The 22850-nt window shown below is 27.6% G+C and overlaps 1 protein-coding gene across 2 annotated transcripts in view; it reads right to left on the bottom strand.

The window, feature by feature from the left end:
* Positions 1–22850, bottom strand: part of LOC129969477 (hemicentin-2-like) — a 533332-nt gene that overhangs the window by 233121 nt on the left and 277361 nt on the right. The window contains exon 1 of one of the 2 annotated variants that reach the window (XM_056084063.1): positions 16902–16923. The exons of the other annotated variant lie outside the window; for it this stretch is intronic. The gene's annotated coding sequence lies outside the window, so the exon portion shown is untranslated. Of the gene's footprint in view, positions 1–16901; positions 16924–22850 lie in introns of those variants that run through there. 2 annotated transcript variants of the gene reach the window in all.

Here is a 22850-nt window from a genome sequence, read left to right as displayed (position 1 = left end):
CACTTAAATCGCTGAATAAACCCGGGAACCTAAATAATGTCTAGCAGTTTCATAACCATTATGATTTAATTGAAAAAATTTAATTTTCATTCATTTGGATTTAATGAAATATTTCCATATCTTTTAGATTTCAGTTACATTTTTAGCATACCATTACTATTAATTCATTTTTATTTATTGAAATATGTTTTTATTCTATTCCTTAATGCTATTTAAATTCTATACCTTATTAATAACCCTTAATTATTCGTAATTCATAATAATTAAAAAAATAATTGGTAATAAAATCAATTTTGAATAGTTAACTCATTAACCAATAAAGAATGTTATAATTACAAATTTCAATAATTTGCATAATGGATAGCGTCGCGCAAGATAATTTAAAATTTAATCGAATTAATCGATTAGCATTTGGTTAAGTTCCAAATTTTCTAAATTTCTAAAAGTAATAAAAGTGTTTACATCATGAAGCATTGATTGTCAGAAAATTCCTAGACAAACAAAAAGCAAATCAAGTTAAATAAAAGAGTGCAAGAAATTAAATTTCTAGATCCTATAAGGATTACGCTAAAGAACCAAAAGAAAATTTTAATTTCTGATTTTACTTTTTTCTCAACTCAATCATTTAGATTTTTGTTTATGTTTGCATTAAATACGACGAAATAAAAACATGTTATTGAAAGAGAATTATCTCAAACCAAAAAATAACTTAAATTGCTTATTTTAGTGTTTTAAGCTTAGGTGTTTATGATTTATATTTTAAATACAGATTTTAATATGATAATAAAATTAACATGCCTTGTTCAAATAAGAATTAATTGGAATATGGTAATTGAATACGCTTTCATAAGAATTTGGTTATTGGCATTTCAAGATTGTTTTTTTAAATATTTAAATACTACATTTCTCTCTAAAATTAAAATTTTATAATCACCGTGTTTTTATCCAAAACAAGAATTTATTTTTCTTTTTATAAAAACTTAACAGATAAATACAATAAACGCAAACGCATATCGAATTCTTTATAACGATAATACTTAGAAAAAATTAATTAATAGGCTTAATAATTTTTATAGGATACAAGGATGATAATAACTTCAAGAAAGAACATTCATTTTAAATTAAATATTTTAATCTAAAATGGCAACACAAATAAAACTTTCAAAACAAGTATTTTAAATGTGTTAATATGAAAAATTGTTCATTTATTTCCAATACTTCCACTGTATTTTATTTATTGTACTCAAATCTGTGAAAATGAAATGAAAGCAATGATAAAAATGAATCTGAAAAATCACAATATTAAATCCGATGAAAAAACAGAGATGTACAATATTCCTTTTCCTTTAAAAGACGTTCTAAGTCGTAATGATAAAAAAAAAAGTATAAAAGTGCTAACTTCAATTTATATTAGCTCGAAAATTTCTCACTTTTTTATATATAGAAGAAAAAAAAAACAGATACATATCAGTTTTTTTTCCCCCGAAGTCGTTTCTTTTTTTTTTTCCTTCTAACTTCCTTTGTACATCCGGGACTTATTGATGTTTCCAACTCTATACAAAAGAACACCCAAGAGAACACAATTGCGGTTCTTTTCTACCAAAAAAAGTGACTTAGCAAGAAGTTACCTGATTTGAATAAACTTTATATGCACATAGGGGAGGTAGAAGAAATATAAAGAACACAAATGAAGTAGGAGAGAAATGAAGACAGAAAAAATAAAACACAAGAAATGTAAACTCGCGTTGAATTCTCCATGCGTATTTCTTGCATACAAACAGCTGCAGATAAGCCTACACTGTGAAGTTTCTTTATCTGCATGGCTTTATAGACTTTCTTTCTGTAGTTAAAAAATAAAAATTGGACTTATTTTATTTTCATATCGTGGAAATTCTTATCAGAATGAGATAAGAATTGCATATACAAAAATGGAATATCTAATTTTTGTTAAAAATTGGCATATATTATAAAGCTTGTTCAATATTTATCATTTATATTTTTAATTTTTACCGTAGCTTCATTTTGGTAATATATTGTTGAAAAAGAAAATTTGTTCTCATGTTTCTAATATATTGGGATTCTTGTGAGATGCAATTTAAAAAAAAAATCTATACAAAAATGAAACATTTGAATCTAATAAAAGAAGAAGGAATAAAGAAATAAAATTAAGTATTAAATAACAAAATTGAATCTAATAAAGAAATAAGTTTTTAAAAAAATCCAGTTTTTTTTTATTGTTAAAATGCAATTTCGATTTACCTAAGCAAAAATAGACATATATAATAAAACTTGTATAATGTTTATAGTTTGTATGATTCAAATTATGATTTCTGCTTATGCAGTTTACTACAAGCTGCTGAACTGCTGAGAGTACAAATTAAATGCTGAATATACTACGAAATAAAAGAAAAATAAAGATAAGGAAAAAATAATAAGGAATAGTAATAAGGGTTTGAAAATATTGCTTTGGAGATAAAATCCAAAGAAAGCAATTTTGTTATAAGAATTCTAATATTGAGAAAATATATAATTGAATGGCTTCCTGGTTCTTTGAGGTTAACTTGAATAAAGTAATAACAAAACAAAATTATTGCAATCTGTACGTTAAATTAAATTTTAAAAATAATCAAAATAATATAACAATATTGTACAGAAAAGAAATTATCCTGATTAAAAAGATCATTTCTTAGTTTTAAGGGAATATATACAAAATTTTTATAGAAAAAACAATCTGAAAATATCGCTGACAAATGCCAAAAAAATATTTCTCAATTTTTAATTAATTTAAAATTTAACTAACCTTTGTAATTTGAAAAGTCAATAGTGACTTTTCTCTTGTCTTGAATAGCTGATATGCCAAATTCCATTAAATTTTGATAAAAATGGCATTCATTTCTATCAAAAACTGTAGATTTGTATAAAAGAGGATTTTTCAATATATTTGTACAAAGACGATTTGTTTACTTTAGTTCTAAAGATTATTTTAGATCATAATTTTTTTTAGTTCATTTTCTTTCCCTTTTCACCAAAACGCATACCGTAGACATTTACTGTATTTTTGGTATTATGTGAATAATTAATTAAATATTTATATACAATCAGATTTTAAAAAGCTCAATTATTTTAATGATTTTTACTCATTTTACTCACAAGATAGATCTTATCAATTGAAACATGTCCCTTCATCGAAAAATACTGCAATCTAACCAATCCTTTGCAATAAAAATGATTTGTCCAAAGAATTTTAAAAAAAGTTTCTGCCCAAAATTTCTAAAAGAGTCTTTCTTTAAACTTATTCGGAATAGAATAAACGTATTTACCCTGAGGGTAGAAAGGCTGATTCAAAAAAAAAAAAAAAGACACAAAAAATAGCTTTTTTTCTGATTAAATTTTCTCTACTAAGCTACTTCTAAATTTTCGCTAATAGCTACTTCTTAAATTTTCTCTACTACTAAATTTTCTCTACTCTTTTTTCTAACTCTGATTTTAATCATTTGTTTAATAAATAATGCGTAGAAACTTCGATGAAAAATGTTAAATATATTTTCAAATATTTTGTATCTCCACGTCTGTTTCATTTTAACCCCTGGCATTTTATTGAGTCCTATATAAATTAAGGTTTCGAAATTTACTGAATCCGTTATTCGGATTTAGAATTTAAAGTATGTATCAGCACCCTTCGACAGAATGAAAAATAAAAGAGAGAAAAAAAAAAGAAGTTTTAATTATTTTTCTTTTAAAATGGAAACATTGAATTTACACAAGCATGAAAAAGGATCTTCATTTTTGAGCTTCTTATAAATTTTCAACGTTTTTATTTTAGTGTGGAAACTATGTATAAATAATTTAATGAACATAGTCTAACAAGGAGACGATACTCGGTATTTTCTCTTATAAATGACTTTCTGTTCGAATCTGCCTTCTGATAGAAATTAATTTATTCTTGCCTTATTATAAGTGGACGCCAAAAATATGTTTTTAGAGATGTATAAAATACTCATTCTGCTAAATTAAACAGAAGCTAAACGAAAATCAAAAAGAAAGTTATCAGTGAATAAACGTAGCAAAACATGTTTTTTTTTCATTGTTGTTGTCTTATCTCACAATGATAACTTTATATCACTAGCAAAACAGATCTAGCAATTACGATAAGATTAAAAACATTACCATTATTTATATTATAATAAAGCAAAATTACATAGATTTTTAACTTTTTCATGAAACCATTTCCAAATTATGAAAATTATTCGTTTAAAAATTTGGCGAAAAATAGTTAATAATTGAAAATGTATTCCTTATTTCAAGATTTTTAATAAAAAATTTCCTAGGTATACATATTACTTCTATTAATACAAATGCGTTAGAGATAATTTTAAGTAAAGGTTTCAAAATTTACTGCATAACGGAATTTTATGTTGAATTTACTAAAAAATGAAACTTTAATAAAAACGAAATTATTTACTAAATGGATTTATTGTAATGAAACACATATAGAACATTTTGGCATGATGAATGCTCTTCTCGCCTTTTTCAGAGATATGCCCTAATTTATAAAAAAAAAAATCAAGGAGTGCCCTCAAACAATATTAAAAATATAATTAGTCATTTCTGCTAATTGAATAAAAAAATCTGTAAACCATAGAGATTTGAACAATAGCGTTATAGCTAAACGTTTCATGGGTTGAAATAAATTGTAGGCATAATGGAAATCGGCTTTTTTAAAATCTAAAAGTCTAAATGTTGAAATTAATTCCTCACGAAGCCTAGGACAGTATACTCATTACCAAATTCATCTCTGTTTAAATTCAATTTGCTAGATATCTTATCGTCTCTGATTTGAACTGATATATTTTAATAATTTTAAAAACCACAACCAAAAAAAGTATCAATATACATTGACCTCATATAGCGGTTTTAGCGATCAAATAAATGATTATCAATATGATTTCGAAGTAATAAATTGACAATATATAATTTAATAAAATTGGTGAGATTGCTCGAAAAGAGTTTAAGTGAATGAAAAACTCAAATTTCAAATTACATCAAATTGTCTTGAATTATTAATTAATCACGTTAATTTCATTTCATAGTTTGATAGGCTTAGTATGCTTTAATAGGCTTAGGATTTCTTTTCTTAAGTAAATGCTAATCCCAGAAATATCATAATGTGCTTTATTAGAGAAAAAAAAAGGAAATTTAAAAGATTAATATAGAGATTATTTTATGTTTCTCTTTAACAAATTCCATAAAAATATTTCGTTACGTTATTCTTAACAGTATTTAGCAATCAATTAAAACTTTCTACTTTCTCACATTTTTTTCTAATAAAAATTCACGGAAAATGCTTGGTACAATCTTTTTAATGATAGTGAAGAAATTCACTTGATATTAAAGAAAAAAAAACATTTAAAGTCGTTTGCAATAAACCAATTAATCTAAGGATTAATTGGTGATGACATTTTTAATAACAAATTAGAATATATGAAGCTAAAAATATAAAAAAAATAAAAATACCCAAATAAAAACATTAAAATCGTTTACTTAATGGTCAATGAATAATTAAAGCATCGATTCACCGTTTTCTAGAGAAAAAAAGAAACCAACAGACGCAATATCTTTAATTACTGAAACACTAAACAGCAAAAACAGACAGCAATTTTAAAATGTTTATACTAGATATATACATTTATATGCATGGCATTACGTTAGAGTAAAGACAATTGCGTTTTGAAACAAATCTAATCTATTCCTATAGGGTACAATCTTATATATCTATACTCCCCTTCTTCGAACAACAAAACCTTAATCGACTTTCTTTCCCAAAGGTCCAATTGAAGATCCTTCGAGATTTATTGAATCATTTTGGAACCGCGGGCTAAAAAAGTATTGTACAAGAAATGAACCTTTATTTCTTTTTGCTATCTCTGGGATTGCATTTCTCTCTATCATGGTTAACCATAACAACTTTAAATAATAGTGAATTTGGATCAAGTCATTTAGTTAAACAGTAGTAAATTGTCATATTTTAATAAATTGGATTAGTTTTATTGCTTAGTGTAGTTGATACTATTTAGATACGCTGCAATTTTTTCGAATAAAAAAAGCTGCTTGCTCATGGGTAACATTGTCTCATATTCACGCATGGATAAAATTATTTCATATACTAAGGCATGTTTAAATTTCTAGATTTAAATGATTGCTACAAAGAAATAAATATACTTTTTGAAGTTTAAATTTCTTAATAGCAGTCTAACATCACTTTAATTGCCACTTCTATTTTCTTTAACTATCTTATTTTTACTTAACAATATTTAAAGCCTAATATTATTCCAGAGTATAAAATTTATCGTTTATTATTAGTAATATTAAACATTTTCTTTTTTTAATTTATTTTTTATTTTTATATTAATTTTCTTTAATTATTGATTTTTTTTTGTGTGTATAAGATTTTTTTCTTAAAAAAAGACATTGCAATCGTTAAATATTTTGAAATTGACATTTCATTAAATTTCCGCTTTTTTTAAATCCCTATGTACCCGAAATAAAACTATATTTAGAATTATGTCTCTTAATCAGAGAATGGAAGATTTACAACAAATATAAGATATATTCATATCAGAATTAGAATGAAATCCATCAAAGAGAATTTTGCCTGTCGATCTGTCTATTTGTATTTGAATGCGAGACTCAAAAATGCAATGAAAATGTACATTACATTTGGCATATAATTTTAGCATCAGAATTGCAGATCTGTTTCATATATGGTCCTAATTCTTTCAATGGGTTGGCTGTTTATTAATATATCCATTTGTGTGTATATGAAAGAAACAACTTAAAAACAATGCAAACGATAAGGATGCTTTTTTTTTTTTTGATTTTCACATCAAAACTGATAGACAGTATCAAATTTTGAATCAAGTACCTTCAGAACATGATATATGAGCCCGATTAATTAAAAGAAATTGAGATAATGAGGTAAAATTTAGAATTCGTTTTTAATATTAAAAAAAAATTAAACATAAAGAATGATACCAAGAAATCTAAAATGTACTCTAGAATTCTCTTAAAAGAACAGCAAAGGTATACTCAAGGAATGTTAATTTGAGAAAATGGACTAGAAAGTGGAGGGGAGAACATGGGTATGGGAACATTACTCTTTCTCCTTACCGTGTAGGTACGTTAAAAAAAGCAGGAGACATGAGAAAAATAAATTATCTTAAAGAAAACTATTAGAGGCAATATTATATCTGAACTTTTTATGTCTATAAATATTTTTAACGCCAAAAAAATTTATTTATGTCTAACTATTTTTTAGAATTTAACTACAAAAGACACTGTGAATTCTTAATTCAGAAGTACATACTTATTTAACTAAATCAAACTAAACTATATATTAAATATTTATGCTTAAGTTCGTGACATGATGGTTAAATAAGACATGATGGGTATCGTAGGAAATTTCTCTGAAATTTTTCCAAGAATATTTAGTTTTAAATATGTCTATCAGACATTATCAAAGTGTATTGTCAATTTCCATTAATTCATAAAGCTTTTTTTTCAAATCTATAGAAGTGAATAGACATAAAGCAAAGAAATTATAAATTCAATAAACAAACTCGATTACCACAATTTTCACTTTGTTCTTTTGCAAAAAATTGGCAAGGGTAAATAATTACTGATGTAAATAAGAAATGAAAATATTTGAAAAATGAAAAAGTTCTGCCCTTATTATTTGAACTTTTTCGTATTTTATAACAAAAAAGGAAAAAAAAAGATGCTTTAATTACCAAATAAATTAAATTCTCCATTAATTACCAAACCAAAAGATTGTTATAATAAGGGACACATTATGTGAAGTTTTCATTTTATTTTTCTAAAATTATTTGAATTCATATAAATCTAAAAGACATAAAACGAATTAACAATTTATATTACTTTTTAAGAATCTAATTTCTTCAAATATACTGATTGAATTCTATATTTATATATAATCTAAATTTCCATAATTAGTTTAAATTTATTTACACTTTATTCTTGTTACAAAAATGTTAAATAAAAATAATGAACAATTTATATATTTAAACTATGAATAACATTAAATTTTAAGTTCGAATTTTTCCCGTATGTAAATAAACTTTGTAGCATTTTTTTTTTATTTTTTTTTTTTAGATTAAAAGAGAAAAAATGATCTAACTAAGCATATTTAACTAAACTAAACTAAATTGAATTAAGAACTATAAAAATAACTCTAATTCAATGAAGAAAGAATGATCTATATTATGCGAAAGTTTTATTAAGTTTTTCCAAGTCTCACCACCAATGAACTTAATAGGCATTATTGAAGTAAATTATAAATTTCCAATAGTTGCTCGGAGCTTATTCTTTGAATATAGAAAAGAATAAATGCAGATTCTTTTATAAATTCAATAACCAATCTAAATTTCCACAATCAATCTAAATTTATTTGCCCTTTATTCTTCTGCCAAGTATGCCAAATATAAAGAATGGGCAATTTAAATAACAATTTTTATATTTGAACTATGACTAACATTAAATTTTTATGTTCGAACTTTTCCAATATGTAAATCGTCTTTTACAGCATAACTGGGAAAGGAAACAAATGGTTCTCATTCGCATTCCTAACCTTCGAGCGTTTGAATTCTTTATGGCTCTAGGAAATCTGAAAGTTTCTTCAACGGAATACATACCAAACAGCAACTGTTGCTGAAAAGCAAAAGCAAATATCTTAGGGGAAAGAGGGCAAGGAAAAAAAATTATTCTACCCCGAAGCTGAAGAAGGTTTTTTGAGAAAAAAAAATGTAAAGGCTATGTTGTTTTTGTTTTCCAAAGGCGATGTTCACATTGGCATTCTCCAGTGAAAAAGGAATTTTCTTTTCAATTTTTTACAGCTAAAAATGTTCCATAAATATGCCGCTAAAATATATTCACGCTACTAGTTTGAAGGAACAAAATAAAAAAAAAAAAAATTCGAACATTTTTGGAAAAGAATTCATTCATATAGAATATATATAAACTCCCATTCTATATTTGGTGTCCGAAATCATGCTGGCCTCTCAATATATTTCGAACCCCTTTTTCACGAAAAGTTCCTTTAATATATATGCATAAATAGAATCTCTATTTTCTTACTGGAACTGCACGCATTTTATTTCATATATCAGCAGCATTTTTCGAAGCAACCGGTAGAATGGGCAATTTCCCGAAACGGAACTGTACCATTTTTCTTTTCTTTTTAAGTTTTTTTTTAGTTTTCTTCTTTACTTTTCTTTTCAGTATTTTATTTACTTACATACTTATTTATTTTTCTTTTATCTGTCAGTAAGATCGCGTGCGAAAAATGTTTTTCAACTTGACCAGACATTTAATATTTCACGTCTGTTCTATTTGCTTACTTTCAGTATTCCTAGGGAAATGAATTGACTCAAGAAGAACTTAGAAGGAGAAATGAACGATTTCTCTGAGAAGACTTAAGAGATTTATCTTTTTGCCTTCTATTCCCTCAATTCATCGATAAATTTTTCTGGAATTTGCGCTTTTAAATTCTTTTATTCTCCTTTCATTAATCTGTTTAATGCATTGTTGAGTTCTTTATCTTCTTTTCAAATCGATAAATGTAAAGATTTCCCGATGTTCTTTACATTTGGCTTTTCTCAATTATTTCATTTTTATTGTGTAATTCTTCAACTTTTGTTTAAAGTTATATGCAAATTTTATATATAATTTTATTTTGGAGCATTTTTCACAAGAAATATTTGTACTGCAGATTAATACAAGACCAAAAAAAAAAGCATTAAGAGTGGGGGAAAAAAGGGAAACCCTATCAATCCGAACTGATTTAAAATTGTAAATAAAAAGTTGCATTGTATTAACATTTTGAAAAATGCTTTTTGAAGGAAAAAAGACAAAGGAAGGATCAGCATAAATCAAAGATTTTTATTTAAAATTGCATTTATTATTAAATATATTCTAACTTTAAATTTAGCAAATCAATATGTAAAAAAAGTAATCGTATCTTTAATTCTTTGTTCATTTATTAAATGACAAAAAATATTTCTTCCATATTTTGTATATTGCATTTTAGTTCTTCCATTTTTTTTTATTTCTTAGAAAGAATTATGCACTATTAGATTGTTTTCATAAATGAAATTTAAAAAAATATACTCTCAGATTAGAGCAAAGCAACATTTTAAAAGCTCAAGAATACACATGAGTGAAATGTCTCTTCAGCTTTCTGCTTAACTATATTATTAATCTATAGAGCTGAAAAAGCTTACACTTTAATCCTATTGTGATAACACATTCTCAGCGTAAAGAAAAAAAATGAATGTAGAAATGAATAGAAAATATCCGTTATCTTTTGTGACTGCTTTGAAAGAAAATGGATATAATTGCATGCCCAGCCTATGATGAAGCCTTGCATTATTTCTCACCGTGTCTTTATTATGGCAATTATTATTGCCAAAATTCTTATATTCCTTAAAATATAATTATATGAGATCGTAATGCGTTATTGCTTGAATTCCGAAATGCATTATTGCTTGAATTGCGCAATGTTTTATTGCTAAAACATCTTATTAGATCAAAAATAAATAACGCAATCGATAGTCAAATTAAGCAAAATCAGTATGTTGGAGAATAATTGTTTAGATTATCACTTTAAGCTTCTTAAAAAAACACATTTGTGAAATTTTCTATAACCAATGTAAAATTTGCATTTTATTTCTTAATTTGGGTTTTAAAACTGATTCCTGTTATGGCCTGTTTCCACAATTGTTATTCAAAATACATATACATTTTTGGGAGGCTCGATATTTAAGAATCGCCTATGATTACGAAAATTATCACTTCAAAAACAATTTAGCCTATCTTCTTTGTCACACATGGGTAAAATTTTCAGTTATAAAAAGTTAATGAACATAATTTTACTTAAAGACTGAAGAAAAAGAAGACATAATTGACAGAAAACAATTCCATATTTTCTTTTTTAATTTAAAACTGTGTGTCCTTCTTCAGTGAGAAACATTCGAATACTGTAGTTCGTTTTTAAGAAACTCTTTCCTTATCATGAAATTAGGAAAAGATAAAATTTGATTTTATATTAATAAGGATATGCAGAGGGAAAAGAGTAGAAGACGAGTTAAATTTTTTAACTAATCGACTTTTGACCAATACAATTAAGCTTAAATATCAAACTACATTTTAAGCTATACTTTGAACCTTATACTTTAAATAAATAAATCACAATTCTTCTAATTTTAGCCGATGAGCCGGTAGTGTTAACGGAGTTCTTGAATTTCCTGGTTCTAAACATCCGGACATTATTATTAATTTCAGAAAGTGTATTACATCAAAACTACATAGTTAAATAGAAAGTGCCTTAAAATATAAATGAAAGTGTAATATGATTATTAGGTAAAATATATATTATATGAAGAGGAAAAAATCGAGGTTGATTACAAAAGCAAACAAATTCGAATTCATTAATGGTGGGTCGTAAATGTTCACGGATATGAATATTCTGGATAAACCACAGCATGTTAAGAATTTGCCTTGTTATGACATCTAATTGTAATTGTAAAATGTGTGGGCCACTGCATTAGATTTAATGACGATAAACAGAAAATAATTTATTCAGGCCAATTCAAAAATCTGACCAATCGGAACAATATTCAAAAACAAACGAATAAATAACAAAATGAAGAAATGCTGACAACAAAATAAACTGCTTTTCTCCTTTACTACACAAGGAACAAGAACTTTCAGTTGAAAATTCGGAAAAGATACTGTTACTTTTTACCTTGAAGAAAGTGGGGAGAGAAAAGAGCTGAAAACAATTCACCGATTTTCTTGACGAATCTGACTTTCGACCAGCCTCCTTTCCTCCCCAAAAGAGTCGCTTTTGTCGATCGCTAATCGATAGCACACCCCTTTGCTTTTGTTCGAATTTTCGCTACTGAAATAGCTTCGGGCATTATCTTTTGTGGAAAGTTTGGTTTCGCGTGCCCTGATCCATATATCGCCTGAGAATAGTGATAGCAAATGGAGAGCAAATTTTGTTGCTCTTCTTAATACTGGAGGCAGGGTCGACCGAAATGTACGTCTGTGTTTACTGAGTTGGAAAGTTTATTAGTTTTGGATGATATCCTATGCATAATTTCCTCGTTATTTCAAACCTCCGCCGTCTTTGTTTTTGAGAAGCAATCTTGAAAGAATTGGAAGAAGGGGAAGATGGGAACCCAAAGATAAATATTTCATTAATGGTTAATTTAATTGTGGACTGTGGCGAAACTAAGAGAGTGAAATTTGAATGCTTTGGAAGACGGTGCATACCGCTAGCTTAGTAATCATTTTTTAAATCGTTTAAGCAAAAGTGCAGAGTGTGGTGGATTGTGCCAAACCGATGATTTCTTTTAGCGTGCGCGAAAATGGAAATGAATCTATCGCTTTTTGTTTTCATTTCTTTTTCATAAAGATAATATTACAATGGTTTTCATAGTAACCGCTTGCTTAATTAAACTCGTTGAACATAAAAGGTAATTATTTTCCTAATTTAATCACAAGAAATTAGTTGAGAGGTGAATTTTGCAAAGTAAATTAATTCTCGCTTGCTCGGTGCTTAAGAAATTATATTGGATTGCGAATGATTCTCGGATTAAAAATGGTATAATAAGCATGAAATTTTTAATACACTCATTTTATAATATTTATGCATAATTAGTTTAAGAAAGGTGTTTTTTTTAACATTTTGATGTAAATATATAATTCAAAATTATCAAAATTTGATTAAAAATAGGAAAAATTTCTTTTAGAATTAGAACTTCTCGCCATGTAATCAGGGAAAATCTCAAATATTTTTAAAGTACTTATTTTTTAATTAATGTGATATTTCCATTTCTTTTGAATGTTTGAACGATGAAATTGAAATTGAGATCAGATTAATGTCTCAGAACTCTTTATGTTTCTGTATATTTCAAAGAGTTATAACTCAAAAATAATCGAAAACAGCAAAAAAAGTATATATTTTTTTCTTAGGCAAATATAATATATATTTTCTAGATTTATGAATTTCATTTAAAATATGAAAATATATAGATTTTGGAGATTCGTCCTTAAATTGGTGATTACATCATAACCTTATGAAAATAATTATTTCAATAGAAATTAGATGCTTTTCCCTTATTGTACAAGAAAATAGAATGTAAAATGTTGAACATGAAATAAATTAAAAAATAATATATTCATAGAAATACAAGATTCTTATCAAATGTAAGAATTAGCAATACAACTTTGGAGTAAATTTTTCTCAGTAACTAATAAGTGCGAAACAGCATTCAGTCATTTGTAGTGTATATAAAAAAATAGGTTGAAAGTTAAGAATAAAATGAAGTACTTAGAACGGCATTACTATATTATGATTCATCTGTAACCTTTAGCCTTGTAGAGCAATTTCTTTCAGAACTGAATAAGTCTAAAACATTCTTTCAGAAAGATTGTGTCAACTGTCAGTTTACTAATACAAATTATTCTGAGTATACCAAATGAGATAAGTTATCTCAATCATAGCTGAGTAATTTTCGCTTGATATTCAAAGCAGCATGAAGAATGTCATTATCATGCTGAGAGATAGAATTTTTATGGTTGGCAAGTCATTATCTATTTTGATACCAATTCTCCTGTCAGTCAATATTTTAAGAGATCAGAAGCGAGATCTTTCACATTGAGTATTTATTGGACATTGTATAACATTCCTCATGAAACATTATACCGTGAAATTGTCCTTCAGATGTCGGGGGAGATAATCCGTTACTAAGGATATGAGATATTCATTATTTATATTACGATGAACGGATTATCTTTCTGTTTTCCCTATCAGTCCCTTCTGAAGACTGATGGATTTTGATATAATCTAGAAAAGTAAGGTATTTGACTTCATCGATCATATGCACTTAAAAAAGAAACATAATTAGAGCGACAGATAGTCATAGCAAAATCCAAATAGAGTCTAAATCTGCATAGAAACATTGAGTTCAACTTGAAAAAAAATTAAGAGGGTTTTTTTTCCCCCTTCATATCCTTATTTCCCCATGTTTAGCTTGCCTATATAAAATGGCACGTAGGAAATTCATTTGAAAAAAAAATTTTAAAGCAGACCAAAGCAATCGAGTCTTCACAAGATACCGCAATTGATATATTAGAAATCAGATATTAAAAAAATTGTTAAATTTAATATAAAATATATCTGAAAAAGTTTACATTTCTAGTCTTTTAAAGCCATTTTAAAATTTAAATAGTTGTTAATTTAATTTATACAATTTCTTAGCGGATCATTACAAATTTACTAGTTTCTTCTACTTTATATCTTTTGTATCAAAGTCTGCCTGCTGTGAATATGTCATGGTTCTCCATCAAGTTGGCATCTTGCCATTTAAGTCTTTTGATATATCAGATTACCAACGATGGAAAGAAAAAAAAATGATAAAAATCAAAAGAATGAATTGCATCAAATATTAAGCTCATATATCTCAACAGCACAAGTTCATCGTAAAATAAATCCCTTAATATATCAAAATAGGTTAGAGATCCTTATTACTCGAAATGCACTATTCCATGCTCTATATCAATGAATCATCTAATCCTGTGATCATATGGAAAACTTTATTAATGTTTAATACAATCTCCCATTGGACCGAATCCTCTGTAATGAAAGCTAAATAAGAAGCAGGTATAAAAGTGTGTATAAAATATTTCTGTTGCTAGAAATTGATGATTGCACTTCTTGATGATATAAAGTGTGTTTTTAAATGTTAATTTCTGCATTGGCTTCTTTAGTTGATGATAAATTGCACTATTTAAAGATTTAATAAAATATCATTGGGAATAGTTCCCTTTTTTTTTCTCTCTTTTCTTTTCTAAGGAGTCTCCTCCTTTACTTTTAAACTAAAATATTCCCCTCCTTCTTATAAAACTTTGGACCTTGGACAAAGGAGTGATCTCCATGAACTTTATTCGTGACATTTTCTGAGATCCGCCCATGAGATTTTTTTTTGTAGTATAGCAAAGAAAATCGAATACGAGTTTAGATGCCCTTTTCTTTTACCTATTGAAACCAAATCTTGAACAGAAATATTAGTAACTAGATTAGCATTAAATATCATTTAAATCTTACGTTTTTAAGTTAATAGGCTTGCATGCACACACGAATGCAGAATGTCAGATGATGACCCCTGATGGCTTTGGCTCGGAATTTGATATGAATCTACACTTTAAATGCTAAATACGTGCATCAAATGTTATCCATTTAGCTCATCGCATTTTGTATTTATCGCTGTCATTTATATTCGGACCGCCAGACTTGCTCTTATATATGGAATTTACGAAAATTTGAGGCAATTTATATTCGTGCAGCTGAACACGTTTTTTAGTTATCGTTTCGTAAATAGATACAATTTCAAAAATGCATTTTTCAGGCTCATAGAGGTATACAAACGTGAATTTTCGTCAAAATGCCGAATTCGACTATTTTGACGATTACGATGGTTTTTCTCCGTATACTTCGTTTTTAAAAAAGTAAATATAAAATGTATTGAAAAAGGTGAGGATTATTCAATAAATATTTTCAGAGTATATCATTTAATACAAAATTTCGGATATCTTTTTTCAGCAAAAAATTGCTCTAAATCTTGAACAAGAAAACTTTTTCTGATTCATTTGCTCTCTGTTCGTTTTTTAAACGCATTGTCAGTTGCATTTTTTCCTTTTTTTACATCTTGTCTGTTGTTTTAATTGTAACTGTGATTATTAAACATATTACTTATAAAACATATCAAAATCATACTTATTTAACATACACTCTATACATATTTGCATCATACTTATAAGGAAGTAAATATAAAAACGTGTTGATAAAGGTGGGAATTCTTTAGTAAATTTTTTCAAAGTATACCATTTAAAATGAAATTTCTGACATCATTAGAGATATACACTCTTCTATGCTTTTTTTATTCATTAGTACATATGACAAAGAATACTTTAAAATATGAATAAGAGAACATATTCAGATTGTATGCATTGTCAGCTGCATTTTTCTTCTCACATCTTGCCTGTGGTTTTAAATATGTATCATACTTATGAAACATCTAAAAATCATCTAAGGTATTTCAATTTAAGGCTATTTCAATTTAAGAATAAATAACAATAAGACCAAGGTGAAAAAAATGTCATTTAAGTAGTTAGTATATTGCGGACTCATATACTCTGATACAATGCACATTTTTATAACAAATAGTGTACACACACTCTAATAAAATATACTTCGTTATATACGCATTCTAATAAAATACACACTTTTATAACACTTATACTTAAGAGATACATTCTTTTATTCATCAAAACATATCAGGTTTGAAACGACAGGCAATTAATAACGATTATTCTATAAAAACTATTTTTTCAGATGAATAAAAAAATAGAGAAAAATATTTTTTAATCCAAACATATATTTTGCCAAGAATATGTCCATTTTAAAAATAACTAATATGTTCTGTGTTTAACTGCAAACTTTAATAACCATTTGCTGTAACTACTAATACCAAAACAATTTATAACTTACAATTTCAGAGCAACATCTGTTATGAGATTAAACAAAATATTATATTATGTATTTTGGTGGTAGTGGTGGCGGTGAGAAATAAAATGAAAAGGGATATCATCACTTAAATCCCTGTTTTCGATGCAAATTTCTTTAAATATATAAATATAACAATGACTCTAAAATTAGCAATAAAATCATGGACTTTTTAGTAAATTTCACAATGTAGATGATTTAAAATATTCATGTTTAAAAAAAATCTAGAAAAAAGTTTTAAATTTATTTCACTTACATTTAACCACACACAGCAAAAGAGAATTTTATTTCATTCTTACCTAAAAAAAGAGAAAAAAAAATCAAATAAGAATCATAAAATTATTTTTATGTAACATAATATTTTAACTAATACTTGTAAAAGTCATTATTTTAATGTCAAAAATTAGCAATATTTATTCAAACATAAATAACAATTAAAACACAGTGAGAAAAAGCAGCATTAAGCATCACTAAGACAATAAAAAAAAAATCGGTACAGAAATTCCTTCGAAGGCGTTATTTTCGTTGTGAACTGAGCAATAATTACTCGAAAACCAACAATGAATCATCATTTACGCCTTGTTAAATTTATGATTTGCTAGAGGTTAATTGAGTCAACACATTTTTAAAACAAAATAGGTTTTCCCGTCATTTTTTAAATGAGATTAAAGCGGTGGAAATCAAGTTACAATTCCCTTATCTCTGTCAGCATCACAATAGAAGAATGAAGAAACCTGCACGAGCCAAAAGACACACGTCGACGCCAATCCATGTTAACATCCCTAGACACAGTACAGGGCTCATTGATTGTTACACGCCACATACTGTTTTTGATCGCGATAAGACAGCAATCTGGTGACGTGTGTTATCGCATACTGGATGGATGTGATCGGTGGTTTGTGTTTCAACTGAGCGAAGACAGAAATGGTAATTTGTATGTAACTGTATTTATCCGACTCCAAATCGTATTTGTATGCAGGCAAAAAAAGGAGGGGAGTACAAATCTTGTTAGAAAACAGAAGACAACGTCTTTTATCTCTTTGACAGAGGATGTCTTTTTCGCTTTTTTCCTCGTCTTTTTTCACTTTGAAATCAAACTCTATTTCCATGAGTAGTATAAGAATTATTCAGTGAACTTATGAGATTTAGTCTCCAGTGTGTTTTTTGTGTTGTTATTGCTGTTCTTTAGAATTTTAAATGTAATGCAATATGAAATAAGTTTTCACTAATAACTCCATCTATCATCAAGTATTAATTTACGAGATTGAAAAACATCATGAAATGTGAATGCAAAGGTTCGATAAATAATTTACTTGTATTCAGGCATTTTTTTAAGCCTAAGATTTTCTTCTAGATTATTGCAAGTAAAATAAATAAATAAATAAAACGAAATAAAAATAGAAAATAAGATTATATTTTCTGAAAGTTAAAATGAGCTAGAATTCTTCACTTTTCATGTTATATAAATTTGATATTTATGTTCTCTTTTTATGTTATTTATTTCTTGTAAAACAAGAGGAGGGTTAACTTTATTTTTTTTCCCAGGCAATCACAATATAGAATGAAATGGTATAAGATGATTAATAAGTTGAAAATATTTTCAAAACAGATTGTTATATATATTTTTAAGCAATAATTCAAAATTCTAAACTATATATTTCTTTAAATTAAAATTTGAAATTTATCACGAACTGATTCAAATCAGGATATTTTTCAATCATTAATTGGTAATAAAATTACTGATAAGTTCTGGAAGAACATTGCTCTCAAGAAAATTGAACAGAAACATTCTCATATTTTTTTTCTTTATTTTTGAGATGCAACGCTATAAATAACTGGAATGGTCTCCTCCAAACTTTCTTGCATACTCTATAATAAAGATTTTATCCGTCTCTCCATGATTAAAAATATGACATTCTGAAAGACCATGGATGCCTTGCATGATATTTGAGAATAATTGTTACGAAACACAGATCCTTGACGCGAATCTAGCATTTTTATTGAATCTACGCCGTAAGAATATGCATTTTGTATGCTTTTTTCAGATTAATTGAAATCACATTGTTACATGGAACTGCAGCTGTTCACACAAATTTACATACCGAATTTCTTTGATATAAGTAATTGTGTTGAAAGCATGCGGAAATCAATACAGATAGATGTCCAATCTTTGAAACATTTGATTTAAAATTTCATAATAATTTACAATTCAGATCCTAAATTTGGGAGCCAAATTTTATCCATCAAGTTCTATACTTTTTGTCATTGCCGAGTCAACTTATACTAAACGAGCGAGACAGACAGACTTCCTCTAACTGGATTTCATTCGAGATTTGAAAGACATCTACAAATTTGGTCTAAATATCATATACCTAATTTCATCCATTTAGCCCAAAGAGTTTTACAGTTAGCTTGTTCACAGACTGACGGGAAAATACAGAAATAATTAGAAAAGTATGTTTTTCATTCTCATGGAGGTTTAAAGCGTGGATAATCGTGAGAATATCTAATTCAAATTTTTTGATGATCACAATACTTATTCTATATTTCTTATATAAGAAAATAAAAAAATACTATTTATTTAATTGCGCGTTATGCGATTTTACATCATACTGATCAGATTTTTATTTGCATTATTATTTTAAAAGAATTTTTTTTCAACATTTATTATTCATTTAATAAATAGCATCATATATATTTAGATATATTCTATTACATCTATTTCTATAAAAATCGTAATAGATATTTAGAAATTTCAATCTTTTAAATTGCCGGTCTAATTGTCATGCATATGAAATTTATCGCCTTAAAATAAAAGAAAAAAAACCTTAAACCGATTAAATGATTCATTATATCTCTAAGGTAACGAATTATAGGGTTAATGCTATTATGAGGACATTTATTTATTTTCCTCCTTTAACGACACATACAAAATAATATACTGCAATAAGGAAACGACATTCCTTACGGGAGAAAAATCGAGAGAGGAAAGTAAAACCACGTTAATGAAACTTCTATGATTTAGTTGATTGTATGTTACCTCAATATTTCTTATATTCCGACTGATCATTAGCCAGTTATTGAACGTTTTACACAAAATAAACGTGGACAAGTAACAGATAGCACTTGATCTTTCTTTTTTTGGATCTGTTGTTTCTCATTTCCAGACATGTCGTACGCAGTCAAGAGGCAATCAGAACGCTACTGCCTGGGAAGTAGGAGCGCATTCCACCATAAAAAAAATGAGGGGATGTATCTTCAAAAAGATTAGATAATTAGAGGAAGTCCGTTGAATTTCAAAATTTAAGTAGAGCCTGAATATTTTAGAATTTAAAACTCTGCGTTTTCATTATATTATAAATCTTTTAAACTTTAGTTAATTTTTGCCATTTAAGTGCAATAATCAACTATAATGTGAAGGAACGAAACTAATTATTTCACAAAATTAGAATGAAACGTAGTGAGGATTGAAACTGTTTATGTATCACATGACATCTTTTTAAATAATTTTTAAAAAACTGAAAAAATTATCTAAAAGATCATTAATGACCTTTTCACTATGTCAAATTCATTGCTTTTTTTTGCAAATAATACTTCATGATTTTTTCTTTTAATTCTTTTCAATGAATATTAATAATTCCTCTTGTAGCCACCTCTTGTAGTACTAACCAGACTGACTATGATGACGTCAGAGACAGCTCCCTCGAATGTCGTTTAGTGCAATGACTCAATTCAGATCTAGTGATAACATGTACTGCATGCTTTAATCCATGTTCTTATATAATTATCTTAAAATTATTAGAATTCATGTATGTAAATTGTCTGTGTGTAACGTTATCTGTAAATAAAAAACTGTTACACCAATTCGGATTTTTTAACGACCCAACACTCTTGTAATGTGAATGCACATACAAGTAATATTTTCAGGTTTGCAACAACCATTAGAAGTGCAAACGCTTAGTTAGATAAGACTTTTTTTTTTCTGCTCATATTGGTTCTCCAGATGAAAAACAGTGCTTCAATCATATAAATGCTTATTATACTGATACCTGAATGTGATGAAACTCAGGAGATTTTATACATGTAGAAAGTTTGAAACTTTTTATAACAAGTGCCAAGGATCTCTTTTTAATCAAAAGCTTTATTGTCTCTTATACTAATTATTCTTCAATAATGTTCAAATTGTATTCATTTGTTTACATCATTCATACAGTTAAAAATCACCTGGAAATCAAAAGCGATTCTTTTTTTATGATAAAAACTACATATAAACCATCATTACCTTTAGATCAAAATTAGTTTGGCTATTTGTTGTTATTACTAATCTCAGAAGATCTAGCTTTACTAAACCATCTACATGAATCCGAGTCTTCAAAAAGTCAATGACTAAAATTGTTTGTTTGTCTGTATTAATATCCTGTTACAAAGCAGCGCTGGGAATATTTTGGAAAAGGTCTTGTGAAGATGGTAAATTAATGACATAAGCAGATATATCATCTCTAAACATCCATTTTACATTTAACGAATGATGTTCCAATTCAGATTTAAGGACCTCCAAGCTCATGCATACTGATGAATTTTGGTAAAATCAGGCTTCAAACTTGAAACCGAAAAAAGCTATCTGAAACCGATATCTTAAAGAATTGAGCGATTAAAATTGATGTTGGGGGTTGTATTCTTCAATCCATTTCAATTCTCTCCTATCAAAGTAATCCTCTATAAAAAAGATAATAGAAATATCTCATTATACGCTATATTGAAAAAATATCAGCTTGTGTTTAACAATCAGGGCACTATTCAAGCAATGTTCATCAAATGCAAGTCCTAAACACAATTAGCGTAATTATTTATACAGTCCCCTAAGAGAAGAGGCTGCGTGTTCGCTGCCGCTTCGACGAGCATTTAGCGAGTATCGTGTCTTAAACACTTGCATGTCCCCAGGCGGACTGTCCCATACAAGCCGTCGGTAGATGCTCCCTTCATTTCGGCTCGAACTTAATTGAGTGTCATTTCGTATCTGGGGCCGTTTCGAGTGCAAGCCTTAAAATGACATGACATCTCTATGAGAAATGGGAATGATTGTTGTAATAAAATGTCCGTCCATTTTAACTTGGCCACGTCAAGAATGATTGGTGAAGGCAATAGGAAAACAAAGCAATTTCTATGGAATATGAAATAAAAGAGATCTGATGGCCCTCGCGCCTGCAGTTGCTGAAAGAAATAAGTTTTATTAAAAGAATTTGTAAGCAAGCACTGGCCAAAAATGGGTTCGAAGGGAAAAAGAAAGTTTTTCAAGATATTTTGTCATATATAAGGTATATAAATGAGTTCTTTAGAGTTCACTTGAAGAAAATTGCTTTAAAAAGAGTTTAAAGCTATTTTTTTTATTGATGACAATAAAGTACATTATTTATAGTAAAAGCAATTTTCTTTTAAATTTTCGCAGCTGCTTTCACTTTTTTCGTTAAATTTTATGAAAGCCGGATATTTTTGGGAGTGTTCAAAATATTATTTATGTAACTACTCTCTTACCAAAAGTGAAAAAGATAAGATAATCTCACATAAATGCTGAATATAAGAGATTTGTTAAAAACTTTAATGATTCATTAAATGAAAGAAACTTCTATTTATTTATATAACTAGCAGTACCCGCACAACATTGCCCGTGGTATAAAATCTAAGAGGGAAAAGTTAGCTTTAGATTTAAGTCTAGCATCCATCCTATATGACATGGGAATGTTATGCGGGATCAAAAAGATATTTAGAAATCAAAAATAACTACAAAACAATTTTTTATAGTACGTATTCAGAAATATTTAGGGCTAAGCTTTGTTGTACAGTCATTTGGCGCCTTGCGAGATAGGCAATTTTTCGGTGGCGCTTTGTTTGGGGTTACATGACCGCCATTTTTTATGTTACTGTATGCTACTGTATTTCGATCTTTCCTGTTCATTTCCCTAGATTTTTTTCCTGCTGCACATACTTCTGCTTACTTTCATTATTTTCGATAAATTTTATTTGCATGCATTTCATTTGACTGCATTAATTGATTTTTTTTCTATACTTCCGTTAATTTGCTGCAGCGTTCCTAGGAACCGTTAGGTTGGAAACGCTATTCCTGCCGTTCGCATCACATTCAGCCCTTTCGCTAAAATTTGGCGATGAACGTTTTGGGTGAAAATGACTGTATATCAATGCTGTTCCA

The sequence above is a fragment of the Argiope bruennichi genome, chromosome 5, assembly GCF_947563725.1.
Source record: "Argiope bruennichi chromosome 5, qqArgBrue1.1, whole genome shotgun sequence".
NCBI classification, from domain to species: domain Eukaryota; kingdom Metazoa; phylum Arthropoda; class Arachnida; order Araneae; family Araneidae; genus Argiope; species Argiope bruennichi.
This window is presented reverse-complemented; position numbering and strand designations above follow the sequence as displayed.